This window comes from Odocoileus virginianus, chromosome 2 (assembly GCF_023699985.2).
Source record: "Odocoileus virginianus isolate 20LAN1187 ecotype Illinois chromosome 2, Ovbor_1.2, whole genome shotgun sequence".
NCBI classification, from domain to species: domain Eukaryota; kingdom Metazoa; phylum Chordata; class Mammalia; order Artiodactyla; family Cervidae; genus Odocoileus; species Odocoileus virginianus.
In genome coordinates this window covers 56,138,227-56,152,584 of record NC_069675.1, presented here as the reverse complement: position 1 = coordinate 56,152,584, position 14,358 = coordinate 56,138,227, and the positions used below count along the sequence as shown (strand labels likewise).

Genomic DNA, 14,358 nt, shown 5'->3' with positions numbered 1-14,358 from the left:
CTTCTGCTTCTGCTTCATTGACTACCCTAAAACCTTTGACTGTATGGATCACAACAAACTGGAAAATTCTTCAAGATATGGGAATACAAGACCACCTTACCTGCCTCCTCAGAAATCTGTATGCAGGTCAAGAAGCAGAAGCTATAACTGGACGTGGAACAACAGACTGGTTCCAAATTGGGCAAGGAGTACGTCAAGGCTGTACATTGTCACCCTGCTTATTTATCTTATATGCAGAGTACATCATGTGAAATGCCAGGCTGGATGAATCACAGCTGGAATCTAGATTTCTGGGAGAAATACCAATAACCTCAGATATGCAGATGACACCACTCTATGGCAAAAAGAGAAGAGGAACTAAAGAGCCTTTTGATGAAGATGAAAGAGCAGAGTGAAAGGTTGGCTTAAAACTCAACATTCAAAAATCTAAGATCATAACATCCAGTCCCATTTCTTCATGGCAAATAGATGGGGAAACAATGGAAATAGTGAGAGACTTATTTTCTTGGGCCCCAAAATCACTGCAATAGTGACTGCAGCCATGAAATTATGAAATTAAAAGACACTTGATCCTTTGAGAAAAGCTATGACCAACCCAGACAGCATTATTGAAAAGCAGAGACATTACTTTGCCAACAAAAGTCCATCTAGTCAAAGCTATGGTTTTTCCAGTAGTCATGTATGGATGTGAGAGTTGGACCATAAAGAAAGCTGAGCATTGAAGAATTGATGCTTTTGAACTGGGGTGTTGGAGAAGGCTCTTGAGAATCTCTTGGACTACAGGAGATCAAACCAGTCCATCCTAAAAGAAATCAGTTCTGAATATTCATTGGAAGGACTGATGCTAAAGATGAAGCTCCAATATTTTGGCCCCCTGATGTGAAGAACTGACTCATTAGAGAAGACCTTGATACTGGGAAAGATTGAAGGCAGGAGGAGAAGGGAATGATGGAGGTTGAGATTATTGGATGGCATCACCAACTCGATGGACATGAGTTTGAGCAAGCTCTGGGAGTTGGTGATGGACAGGGAATCTTGTTGTGCTGCAGTTCATGGAGTTGTAAAGAGTCCGGCAGGAATGTATGACTGAACTGAAATGAACTGAAGTCTTTTCAGACACCAGACCACTGAGGAGAGCCTGCTTAGGTGTAGTCATGGCCCTCATAGCTTGAGGGAATGAGTTGGTGCATACCTTTTGGGCTTTTGAATTTGTTCTTCCCCCATTTCTACTCTGTGTGACAATGGGCAAGAGCCAGGTTGAAATTACAAATCATTCACAAAAGTAAATGTAGAAAAGCTACAGTTTACTATCTGGGGCTGCTCTAGGAAAACTGGAGGAAACAGAGATATCCACCTAACTAGTCCCAGGGTTAATCCATTTGGATTTATGAGTTAGAACTCTGATATCTCAGCTGGGTAAGAACCCTGAAACTCAAACTTAAGAATTGATTTTAAATGTAACATATCATTTTTCAGGGCAGAAACCACTGATCACAAATATATGAGTATAGGAATTAAAAAAATAAATGTTGTATACATATTAACACAAATACTTGTTCAAGATGAAGTGGTATATCAGGGTCTAAAACACAAAGAAAAACTAAAAAAATGTAAAGTGGTCAGGTAACTCAACAAATGGGAGATTAACTTCTGAAAGCACAGAGATAAGGTAGTAATCTTTGGAAAAATAGGACTCTTAAATGAATTTCCTTAAAGGGGTAAAGGAAAGAATAGCATTCATGTGTCATCATAGAAAATTATGAAGAAATAGGTAGATATGTATCAGGAATAAATTGAGATATAGAAGTACCAGATAGAAATCCTATACATTTTAAATATTATCAGAAAAAGAAATAAATGTAATGTTTTGAACGGGCCACTGAAGTAGAGATAATTATCAAACTGTAACATAATAATGAGGAAATGACCAAAATGGAATATAGAAAAAAAATTAAGAAAAATAGAATATGGTTTAGATTTGTTGACATATCAATAAAATAATTTTCAAAAAAATGAAAAAAGAGAAAATGGTAAGGTAATATTTAAAGAAACAAAGACAGAGCTATTTTCTGAATCAATGAAAGAGTTGAATCATCAGATATAAAGCCAAAGAATATTGATGAGATAAATAAAAGTAATCATACATGTACACATAATGCATTGTGAAACTACCAAAAAGAAAAGATTAAAAATAATTTTAAAAGCTATTAGAAAGAAAAATCAGAATGCCTACATAGGAATCAAAATTATTGATATAATTCTTTCAGTAGTAATCAAAACTGCCAAAACCATTGAGTATTACTTTCAGAGGTCTGGAAGGAAATCTTAGCCAATCTTGAATTCTTCACTCCACTAAAATACCATTTAAAAGTGTGGTTTAAAATAAAACATCAGATTTTAAATACTAAAATTATTTTTCATAAACAAATGCTCATGTGAATACAGAGGGAGAACTATGATATTAGACATGAAAGAGGCAATGTTGAAAATATAATTTATATATATATATGTATATATATATATATATATATATATATAACAATAACATAAAATATGGATGGGGGAACCTAGAGAGTAAAGTCTAAAGAGGAGTAAGACAGGTATTGTAAATAACTTTAGATTTTTATACTTCAGTGTGTGTAAAAATGAATTGATAGAATGACCACTCTTATAAAAGCAACAGACAGATTTGATATAATTCCTTTCAAAGTATCAAGGGTATTTTCACAGAACTAAAACAAATAAATTAAAAATTTTTGTGTCAGAAACACAAAAAACCTCCAATAGACAAAACAATCTTAAAAAGGACAAACAGAGCAGGAGAAATCATGCTTCCTGACTTCAGACTATCCGTCAAAGATATGGTAATGAAAACAGTATGGTAATGGCATCAAAACAGACAGAACAGCAGAACTGTATAGAGAGGCCAGAAATAACCCAGGCACTTATGGCTAATTAACCTTTGATAAAGGAGGCAAGAATATACAATGGAGAAAAGACAGTCTCTTCAATAAGTTATACTGGGACAACTGGGCAACTACATATAAAAAAATGGAATTAGAATCTTCTCTACTATCACATACACTGATAAACTGAAAATGGATTAAAGATCTAAATGTAAGACTGGAAAATATAACTTTTAGGAGAAAACATAGAACATTCTTTGACCCAAATATTAACAGTAGGTTTTTGGATATGTCTCCTAAAGCAAAGGAAATACATGCAAAAATAAACAAATGAGACCTAATTAAATTTAAAAGCTTTTGCACAACAAAGGAAATCTTTGACAAAACCAAAGGACAGCCTACTGAATGGGAGAAAGTATTTTCAAATAATATGCCTGATAAGAGGTTAATATACAAAATATATAAATAGCTCGGAAACTGAGCTTCAAAAAAGAAAAAAACAAAAACAAATAATTAAAAGTAGACATACAGGTGTACAGGTGAAAAAATGCTCACCATCATTAAGTTCTGAGAAATACCAATTAAAGCCAAAGTGAGGTATCGCCTCCCTCCTGTCAGAATGGCTATCATCAAATGACCACAAACAATAAATGTGGGAGAAGATGTGGAGTAAAGGGAGCTCTTGTTCACTGTTGGTGGAAATGTAAATTGGTACAGTCACTATGGAAAACTGTACATAGGCTCTTAAAAATATTAAAATAAAAATAGAACTACCATACAATCCAGCAATTCTACTCTTGTGTATGTACACAGAAAAAAGAAAACAATAATTCAAACAGTTAAATGAATCCCAGTGTTCATAGCAACATCATTTACAATTGCCGAGATATGGAAGCAACCATGTGGACTAAAGTGTCCATCAACAGATAAATAGACAAAGAAGATGTGATAGATAAATAGATTGACAGATAGATATTAATAGAGTACAACTCAGCTTCAAAAAGAAAAAATAATTGTCATTTGCAAGAATATGAATGCACTTGGAGGGTATTATGATTAAGGAAATAATTCAGACAAAGACAAGTGTTATATGATATCACTTATATGTAGAATCTGAAAAATAAAACAAACTAGTGAATACAACAAAAAAGAAACATATTAACAGATATAGAGAATAAACTAACCATTACCAGCTATGGGGTTGCAAGAAAAGGATAAAGGATTAAGAGGTACAAACTGCTATGTATAAAATAAATAAGCTATAAAGATATTTTGCACAACATAGGGAAAACAGCCAAAAATTGATAATAACTATAAATGAAATATGGGCTTTCCAGGTGGCCCTGCAGTAAAGAATTCACCTGTCAATGCAGGAGACAAAAGAGACATGGGTTCAATCCCTGGTTCAGGAATATCCTTTGGAGAAATACATGGCAACTTACCTCCGTATTCTTGCATGGATAATTCCATGGACAGAGGAGCCTATTGGGCTACAGTCCATAGGGTTGCAAAGAGTTGACATGACTGAGCAACTGAGAACACACACATATAAAGTGAAATATAATGTTTAAAATTGTGAAACACCATGCTGAACACCTGAATCTTATAAATATTGTACATCAACTATGCTGCAATAAAAACAAAGACATTGAGTGGGATTTATTGACTTATTCAGCACATAGCAATTTAGTGCTTAATATGTGCTAGGTAGTGTCTTAAGTGCAGAGGAATTTCAGCCTGTACTCTTAGCTGAGGAAAAATTACGAAGTGTCAAATATTCTTAGTCACTAGCTGGAAAAGGACAACACCAGCTTAAACCTGTGAGGATACTTGTGAGAGAATTCTGATTCCTATAAGGAAAAAATAAGGAAATGCTTATTGCATTCTAAGATTTGTGCTATATTTGATTATGGAGACTGGTAACTGGTTCTGGTGTAAAAATTTCCTTAAAGATGTGGGAAGAACTAAAAGAGCTTGGAGTAACTGTGGAACAGCATACCTAGAAAGAATATGGGACATTTCTTGGCAGAACCCAGTGGTTTCTTTCTCATTTCTTATCAAAGAGAAAAAAATTCTGTGGGACTGACAGGAAGGCACTAGAAACAATCTTATTTATCTTCTAGGCTATGATTATGCTCATTTGTAAGATCATTGTTCTTTATTTTCATTTCCAATAAGAGCTCTGCTGGGCTGCACTCCACAGACATACAAATCCTGTGCTTTTCCAACTTCAAGACTGAAGAAAGAGCCCAGAGTCAGTAACAGAGACATCAGTGGTTTAATGGATGGGGGAATTTAAAATCTGAAGCAAGATCCTGGAGAGACTTGGTGCAGCAGATAATGGGCAGGACATGCTATCAGTCTTCACTTCTGTGGGGATGGGTGGGGTGGCTGTTCACCAGTTATCTGGAAACTGATGTCAGGTGGGCTTATTAGTTACCAGGGAAACAGTAGAGAGGCATGCCCCTCACCGCCCCTTTATTAAGAGCAACCAGTAGCTGGGGCCTGGGGCAGGCACATAGGAAGGACACACATAGGTGTGTCATGAGAATAGTGTGGAGGTGAAGCAAGCACTGGTTGAGCAGGGGATGTACAGAGAGCAAGAAAACGGCCATCTTGAGTTGCCTGACTATAGAAGTTCCATTAATAATATATAGATTGTATTGTGTAAATGTATGTTTTGAACTATTCTCATGAAGTTGAATTGACTAATGAGTTGAATAACTAGCAATATGCTATCAAATTCGGGTCATATTTACTTCATTATGAACAGTCTTAGAGAAGTGTGAGGTAGAAGAAAGGCCATATGCTTGGACATGAGAATTTCACACTTGGGTGACAACATGTAGTGAAAGAGATCTATTGCTACTTTATTAGAAGTTGACTCAATGTCTTCTGGTCAATTGCTTATTACATGCCCTTCAATGAGTGACTCATCATTCCCAGCAGAAGGCAGTTCAAGGAACTGAGCCTTTCCTCAATATACGAATTCTATCTTATTCTCCACATATATACACACAAAAAGATAACAGGTCAACAGTTTTCAGTCTACATGGACACAGTTACAAAAGCTCATGAAGTTTAGCAGAATTCTTTTTGGAGCAATTGTAACAAGAAAGAACATATCTGACTCTGTATTAGATCTGTTTTTTTACTTTAACCTTTGTGCACTGTTGCTGGTGCTTAGTCATGCTGGCTCTGCACCTTTTGTAAAAGAATGTTGTCTAATAGCCTGAAATACACAGGATAGCTGATTCTTAGGGTTCTGACCTGTAAGAGTCCATTCATAAAGAGATAAAATTTGTAGGACAGAGAATAACATTTGTTTTATTGGAGGTTTGCAGGAGCATCATGACCTGACCTAAGTGGACAGGAACAAAAACAAAGGATTCTGACACTAAGTGTGCAATAACTAATCACACCCATCTCTGACCTTGCTTTTTTGGCCACTTTATTTTTTTAATTGAAGGATAATTGCTTTACAGAATTTTGTGATTTTCTGTCATACATCAACAAGAATCAGCCATAGGTACTCCCATGCCCCCTCTCTTCTGAACCTCCCTCTCATCTCCCTCCCCACCCCATCTTTCTAGATTGTCACAGAGTCCCTGTTTGAATTCCCTGAGTCATACAAAATTCCCATTGACTATCTATTTTATATATGGTATTGTAAATTTCCATGTTATTCTCACCATACATCTCACCCTCTCTGTCCTCCCCTCCCGCCCCATGTCCATGTCTATATCCATAGATCGGTTCTCTATGTCTGTTTCTCCACTGCTGCCCTGAAAATAAATTCATCAGTACCATCTTTCTAGATTCCATATATATGCATCACTATATGGTATTTATATTTCTCTTTCTTAGTTCACTCTGTATAAGAGACTCTAGGTTCATCCACCTAATTAGAACTGACTCAAATGTGTTTCTTTTTATGGCTGAGTAGTATTCCATTGTATATATATATACCACAGCTTCTTTATCCATTCGTCTGTTGATGGACATCTAGGTTGCTTCCATCTTCTAGCTATTGTAAATAGTGCTGCAATGAACATTGGGGTACATGTGTCTTTTTCAATTTTTATTTCCTCAAGGTATATGTCTAATAGTGGGATTGCTGGGTCATATGGTATTTTTATTCCAAGTTTTTAAAGGAATCTCCATACCATCTTCCATAGTGGCTGTATCAATTTACATTCCCACCAGCAGTGCAAGAGGGTTCCCTTTTCTCCATACTCTCTCCAGCATTTATTGTTTGTAGACATTTTGATGATGGCCATTCTGACTGGTATGAGGTGGTATCTCATTGTAGTTTTGATTTGCATTTCTCTAATAATGACTGATGTTGAGCATCTTTTCATGAGTTTGTTAGCCATCTGTATATCTTCTTTAGAGAAATGTCTGTTTAGGTCTTTTTTCCCACTTTTTGATTGGGTTGATGGTTTGTTTTTCTGATATTGAGATATATAAGCTGCTTGTATATTTTGGAAATAAACCTACCTAAGGAGACAAGAGAACTTTAAATGGAAATGAAGGAGACATGGGTTCAATCCCAGGGTTGGGACAATACCCTGTAGAAGGAAATCAAAATCCACTCCAGTATTCTTGCCTGGGAAATCCCATGGACAGAGGAGCCTGGTGGGATATAGTCCATGGGGTCACAGAGTTAGACACAACTTAGCAACTAATCAACAACAAAAAAGCTGTCCAACATCACTAATTATCACAGAATTGCAAATCAAAACCACAATGAGATAGCACCTTACATCTGACAGAATGGCTATCATCATAAAAATGTACAAAAAACAAATGCCACTGGGGATATGGAGAAGAGGGAACCCTTGTACGTTGTTGGTGGGGATGTAAATTGGTGCAGCCATTATGGAAAACACTATGGAAATTCCTCAAATCATTAAAAATAGAAATACCATATGATTTAGATTTCTACTTCTGAATGTCTGGCCAAAGGAAATATCTCAAAGAGATATCGGCACTACAAATTCTCTGCAGCATTATTCATAGGAGCCAAGATATAGAAACAACCTAAGCATCCATCAAAAAATGAATGAAGATTCACATATATAAAGTAGAATATTAGTAAACCACGAGAAAGAAAAAAATTCATGCCATTTGCAATAACATGGATGGAACTTGGGGGGGTGTTCTGTTAAACAAAATAAGACAAAGATGAATATTGTATGGTCTCACTTCTCTGTGAAATCTAAAAAAGAAGAAAAGAAAAAAAAAAGAAAAGAAAACAAATGCATAGAAACAGGTAATAGTAAAGTGGTTGACAGGGGCTGTAATGTGGGAAATAGCAGCTTTAGGATGAATAATATGTGAGGGTCTCATGTATAACATGGTTACTATCATTGATAACACTACTGCATAACTGACATTTGCCAGTAGCACTTAAATGTTCTCATTGAAAAAAAAGAAGATAAATATGGCTTATGATGAATGTATTAATTAACTAAATAGTGGGAATCCTTTTACAAGTATGCATATATGAAATCACCACTTTATGTTATAATTTTATTTGTCAATTATACCTCTATAAAGCTGAGATTTTAAAATTAATAAAACTAAAATTAAAATAAAGGTAAGAGTAATTATGAGATTCCCAGTGTTTTACTAATGAAAGTTGTATCAGCTTCTATAATTTTGATTACTGTTCCATAAAATTCTATTTTTGTAGCTTACCAAAACAGAAAAAAAATATTTCAGAGTAAAAAAAAAATATGAAGTGTAGTTACTTCTTTGAAGAATTGCGGGGAGAGGCCAAGTCTTAATGATTATATAGGGTAAAATAAAATTTTGCTTAATAACAAATATCACCAAAAATTAACAGAGAAAAAATAAGGATAATTATAAAGCTATATTAATTTCTAAGCACAATCCTAATACAACTGATCTCTTGCCTGAAAAATGTGAAAATCTTATAAGTACAAATGAGTAGGGTTGAGACTTGAGAAGAATAAACCTCTGGAAATATTCTTTAGGAGAAAATGTACAATGATGTTAATGACTGGTGAAGAGTTACCTGAAAATCTGCTGAGATGAAATATAAAAATAAAACTGTGTATTTATAGAAAAATATGTTCTTCTGCATAACTGAGTTATTGACCTAACAGTCACACCTAAAACATTTTTTTTAAGAGACTTACTCTTGCAGGTGCTTGTAGGAACTTATCAATATTTTAATGTATCTAGAAAGCAATCAGAGCACATATTAAGCCAGGTAAATGTGTGGTCTAAACAGTAAATGTTGGTTCTGGTCAAAGAAGAAGAATCCAGAGTCATAGGGATAAAGTATTGTTGAATTATTTTCTGTACTTATGCAGATCCAGATATTTCTGATGGATTTCTCAAAATGTTTTACTACAAAAATGCCTAAACTTTTAATTAACCTAATTTCACTCATTCTGATCCCATGCTCTCTAAGCAACCGTCAACTTACAAAACTCAATTAAAAGGACTTCAAATATTTATGATCTGCCTGATTATGATTTCTAGAAGTGAATTAGCACTCTCAGTCCTCAGTTCTGACTTTTTTTTCTTTTGGTCCCCATGCAGTTTGAATATAGCGACAGTTTTTATTTGTTTTTGTAAGTATGTAAATATATTGGTGTACCTGTTGGTATAAATGTTTTTTCACTGTAAGTTTGATGATTTAGCAAAAGGAAGCCTCTCCACAGGTGATTTTTGTACATGGTGAAGTCTGACATCTATTGCTCTAATTGGCCATCCTTTTGGAGAAAGAATCAGTGTGAAACAAGAGTCACTGGTGATATCCTCAGTTACACTTTCCTTAGTTTTCTTCTTTTTTTTTCTCCTTTCTTCATAAGTTAGAGTTTCTTTTAGTCAGTCTTGAATTATAATCCCTTTGTGGTAAGACTCAACTCCAAACACTTTCAAACAGAACTGCAACAGAATCAATAAATCAACATAATTAAACCACAATCATAAAGAATATTACTCAACATCATAGGAACTGTAACTACTTGCCCTAATGTGTGTTCCTCTTGGTTTCCTATCCTGTGAGTAGATACAATTCTCAAGAGAACAGTTTTAGAAAATATTTTGATAGAATCTCAAGATGTACTTGAGCAACTGGTACATAGTAATGATGACTGTGACTTAAGTTTCTCTGGGGGCCAATCTTAGGGCAATAAAAAATGCTTAACTCCAAGAAAGAAAACACAAAAGAAAGCAAAATAGCTGGTGAGGAGTCTGAAATAATAATGTGAGATACTAGAATTTTCTCTCAGTTTTATAAAATAACATGTTTTTAACCTACCCATGCTAAAAGAGAACTACCTCGTTTCGGATCATGAGAGCAATAGAGGGCATTTGGTTTCCCTATTTCCCTCAACTTTCAGACTTTATAACTTGAATTATTTAAGCTATTATACAGTACAAATAATCTACATATTTCTGGTACATTGAATTTTCTCCACTGGCTTAGGTTGAATTTAATTTTGTCTTTCACAGCACATCATTTAGAGTTTCTGTAGCTCTAACCATTCCTCATTTGTCTCAGGATCTCAAATAGAAAGCATTTTGAACAGTTATATAATACAGATTCCAAACTTTTACAAAACTGCTTCAAAATGCCATTTTCAGATGGTTTCAATTGTACCTTAAAACTAAGTTGTTACAGTTTAAAAGTGTACAAGGGCAGTGTGACAGTTCTATATACTATGGAAAGAACAAAAATGGATGATGATAATAACATTTTTTCAGCCAGAAAACTGTACAATAGATTGTTCTTTACACATAACTGAAGGTAGACTGAAAAATACAGACGATGTGATTTTTTTTCTTTCTTCTTTTTGCGGGGGGGAGGGTGGCAGTTTCTGAGCCCCATTTACCTTGATGAATTGACAAAAGCCTCAGACAGTACCTGAGCTGGAGAAAGACTGGGAAAGTGTGTCCATAGGTGGAAAGCATGACCCTGAAACAAACTGTGAATGAGCCTGTGGGGCATCTGAGGCACAAGAGAGTCCTTTGGACTGAGCATACAGTCTATCTTCTTCTCAGCTTTAAAGGATTTCTGGGAGGAATAAAATGCTAGTAATTGTATGGTCTTTTTTTATCATACAGATGCTGACCTTTCAAATTTGAAGGGCTCTAATAACTGATATAGTCTGGGAGATGATGTGACAGACCTGCTAGTAGGAGGATTGAGCATGGTTATGTTCGCTCGGTCTTTGTGGTGGTATCTATGCTATGTGAGAGGTGAAGGGATCAGCGGGGCAACTATAACCCAATATTGTTAACTGTCTTCAAGGATAGCAGACTTCAAAGGTGCAGCATTGGACTGTCCTAAATGAGAGGAGGTGGGAGGAATCACTTTATTGTCCCATCATTCATGGGACACAGAGCAAAAGAGAGGTACATATCTTGAGTTGTCCTGGGAAATTGCAGATTTTAAGAGTAATAGAATAACAGATTACTCCGGCCATTCTTTCATCTTCTTGGTTTTCTCTATAGCCATCATTTGGGCTCTGTTCCCTGTCTCAGGAAGTTCCATTTTTTCACTCCTCAAGTTAACCCATGCCCTTACATGCTGGTAGTAGAGGGAAGTTTTACACAGGAAACCCCTGGTTCTTTCTCCCTAGAATCCCTTTGTCCTTGAGAATGCAGTCACTATCTCCACTTTGTACTGAGAGAGGCCATCTACTGCCTGGTAACCTCAGAGGGGAACAGTCTAAAGACAACATTAAAAATTAAGCCACACAAACAAAATACTTTTCCTAAGCCCAAAGACTAACAAAAATAATAGATGGACAGTATATTCAAGCTAATTAATAAATGCTATCTGCCTTGCTCTCTGAGGCTGTAAGCCCAGCCCAATCAAATAGTTGACTTACTAGACTGTCAGTCAGTCAGTCAGTTCAGTTGCTCAGTTGTGTCCAACTCTTTGCGACCCCATGAATCGCAGTATGCCAGGCCTCCCTGTCCATCACCAATTCGATGTCAAACCTAAGCAGCAACTTCAGAGAAGCTTATAACTGTCCTCCTTGAAATTTACATTCAAAGACTTGTGGTCAGAAGGAAAAGACAGTTTTTTTTTTTTTTTTTTTAACTAGCCAGTCTTCAGATTAACTTATGAATTTCATTTTTTTTTTTTTTTTTTTGCTTTTGAATCACAATTTTCCCTTGAATAGTTGGCAAGTTATCCAAAATGATTAGTGTAACTAGAGAGCCAGGGTTTTTACCCCCAGGAATGTGTTGCTTCCATAAGACAACCTTATCTGAGTGTAGTACAACATTCCTAAACCAAATGCATGTAAGTAATGGTGTGTGGGGGGTGGGGGGTGGTGTGCTGTCAGTAGATAGGAAGTATCACTGTGGATCAAGCATTCTCTTTCTCTGCATGATAGAATTAATTGTTGCTAATACTTCTTTGAGGACAAAAAGTAAGATTAGACTCAATGAATAGCTGGAAAACATAACATTATCTCTGAACTCTCCTTTACCCTCATAGCCACTTTTCACCTCCACTAAAAAATAAGCCCCTCCTGTACAATAGACGCCATTAAAAATTAGGACTCAATGTGAATCACTGAAGGATTGAGAATTTTCCACAGTGCTTCATGTGCCTTTGTTTTGGCAACTGTTTCTTCCACTACCTCTTTTACATGACCATAGCTCCTAACTGCTACCTCCTACCCCTCTTGACAAAATTCATGTTGCATAAACAATGACTGGTGATCTACACAAATAATTCCTTCTCAAGAACCGCTGATGAACTATCCCTGAAACTAGTCAAACTGCCACTTGTCTGTCCTGCCTGCTATGTGTGTGTGTGGGTTGTGCTCAATCATGTCCAGCTCTTTGCAACCCTGTGTACTATAGCTGGCCAGGCTCTTTAGTCCATAGAACTTTTCAGGCAAGAACACTGGAGCAGATTGCCATTTTCTACTTCAGGGGATCTTCTTAACCCAAGAATCAAACCCACATCTCCTGCACTGGCCGGCAGATTCTTTAACACTGCGCCACCTGGGAAGCCCACCCTGCTTGCTAATCCTCCTTAAACACTTCAACCCTTCTGCCCCAAGTTAGAATGTTTCTTTGGAGCCTTCTCATGCTTGGCATTTTCAAATAAAGATTTGTTTTCATGATGATTGATTTTCTTCCAGCCAGTGTATAAAACACATGCTTAATATTTTACCTTCTTTGAATTAATCACCTTTGCAGATCTTTAATATCACTCTATTCTTTTGAGATGATATTGTGATTTTCCTCATCTTCAAATGTATATCTGACTTCTTTTCAAATGCATATCTTAGTTTGTTTTTCAAATAAGCTTTTAAAGTTTTTGCTGTGAACCCCAAAGCGACTCTGAGAGACTGAAAGTTGGGGGTCTACCCATCTATGAAAGGAAGTTGTAAAAGTGATGCATTATTAACAGATGTGTTGTAGATGCCCAGTTCCTGGCTGGAGTGATCATTTTTTTCCTGTATGCAGATCCTTAGCAAATACTGCAAGCCATATATAAAAAATTTTAACATGTGGACCTTTTTTCCCCCTATAACCATCACTGCTGACCTTGTTCCATCTGAAACCATCATTCATCTGAACTCTAACTGTTGCCTTCTAAGCAGCATTTTTGCTTTTATATTGGCCTCTTCTGCAGCCTTATTATTCTTAAAAATCAGATTATTCTTCTTAAAAATGTACAAAAAAATGTGTCACTCTTCTGCTTAAACTCCCAAGGCTTCACACCACAGTACTCTTTGTGTTTCCTGGAAACAAGGAGCTCTTTTTTTCTCTGCCCTTGATGCACCCTTGTCATCCATACTCTCACATCCTCTTCAGACTGATTTCTTCTTGCTATTCAGGGTTATTTAAAAGGTCTCTCATCAGAGGTGTCCCCTGGAAGACTGAATCTAAATTCATACCTCTCCCTTCAGTCACTTTTCACCATATTAATGTGTCCTATTTAGTTAATTTTTTGAAATATGTATCATTTATTTAATTATTTTTAATTTTTACTTGTATAATCACTGTCTTACACTAAGAAATTTTGCTGTGTAGAGCAAAACCTTGTCTACAGTGGTAACACAGTGCCTAGAACAGAATTGATGCATATTTGGTGTTCAGTTGAATTTTTATTTAAATTTTTTTATATCTAACCTTTACTTTTGCAAAGGGGACATATTCAATTTTTCTTCTTTTATATCTTTACTTTTGCAAAGAGAACAAATCCAATTTCTCTTCTCTTAAAGTCCTGTAGATTAAAATTGCAGTTTCTTTATGTATGAGCTCTTTGTGCCATTTTCTTCCTGTTGATGGAATTTTCTTCATGTATTTTTTATAACTAAATTTTAAAATTCATGATAATTGTAGATTTCAGTTTATTTGCTTATTACTATTATCATTGTCATTGTCATTATTATTAAACATGTACTTGGAGTTTATACTATTTTAGGAATTATTCTAA

The 14,358-nt window shown here is 35.6% G+C and overlaps 1 protein-coding gene and 1 long non-coding RNA gene across 2 annotated transcripts in view; both read right to left on the bottom strand.

Annotated features, from left to right (window-relative positions):
• The window catches only part of LRRTM4 (leucine rich repeat transmembrane neuronal 4), a 924,628-nt gene that overhangs the window by 272,895 nt on the left and 637,375 nt on the right, over positions 1–14,358 (bottom strand). The gene's annotated exons all lie outside the window — the stretch shown is intronic.
• The window catches only part of LOC139039175 (uncharacterized), a 38,813-nt gene that overhangs the window by 5,698 nt on the left and 18,757 nt on the right, over positions 1–14,358 (bottom strand). The window contains exon 2 of the long non-coding RNA XR_011492434.1: positions 9,541–9,830. This is a non-coding gene — a long non-coding RNA (uncharacterized lncRNA). The remainder of the gene's footprint in view (positions 1–9,540; positions 9,831–14,358) is intronic.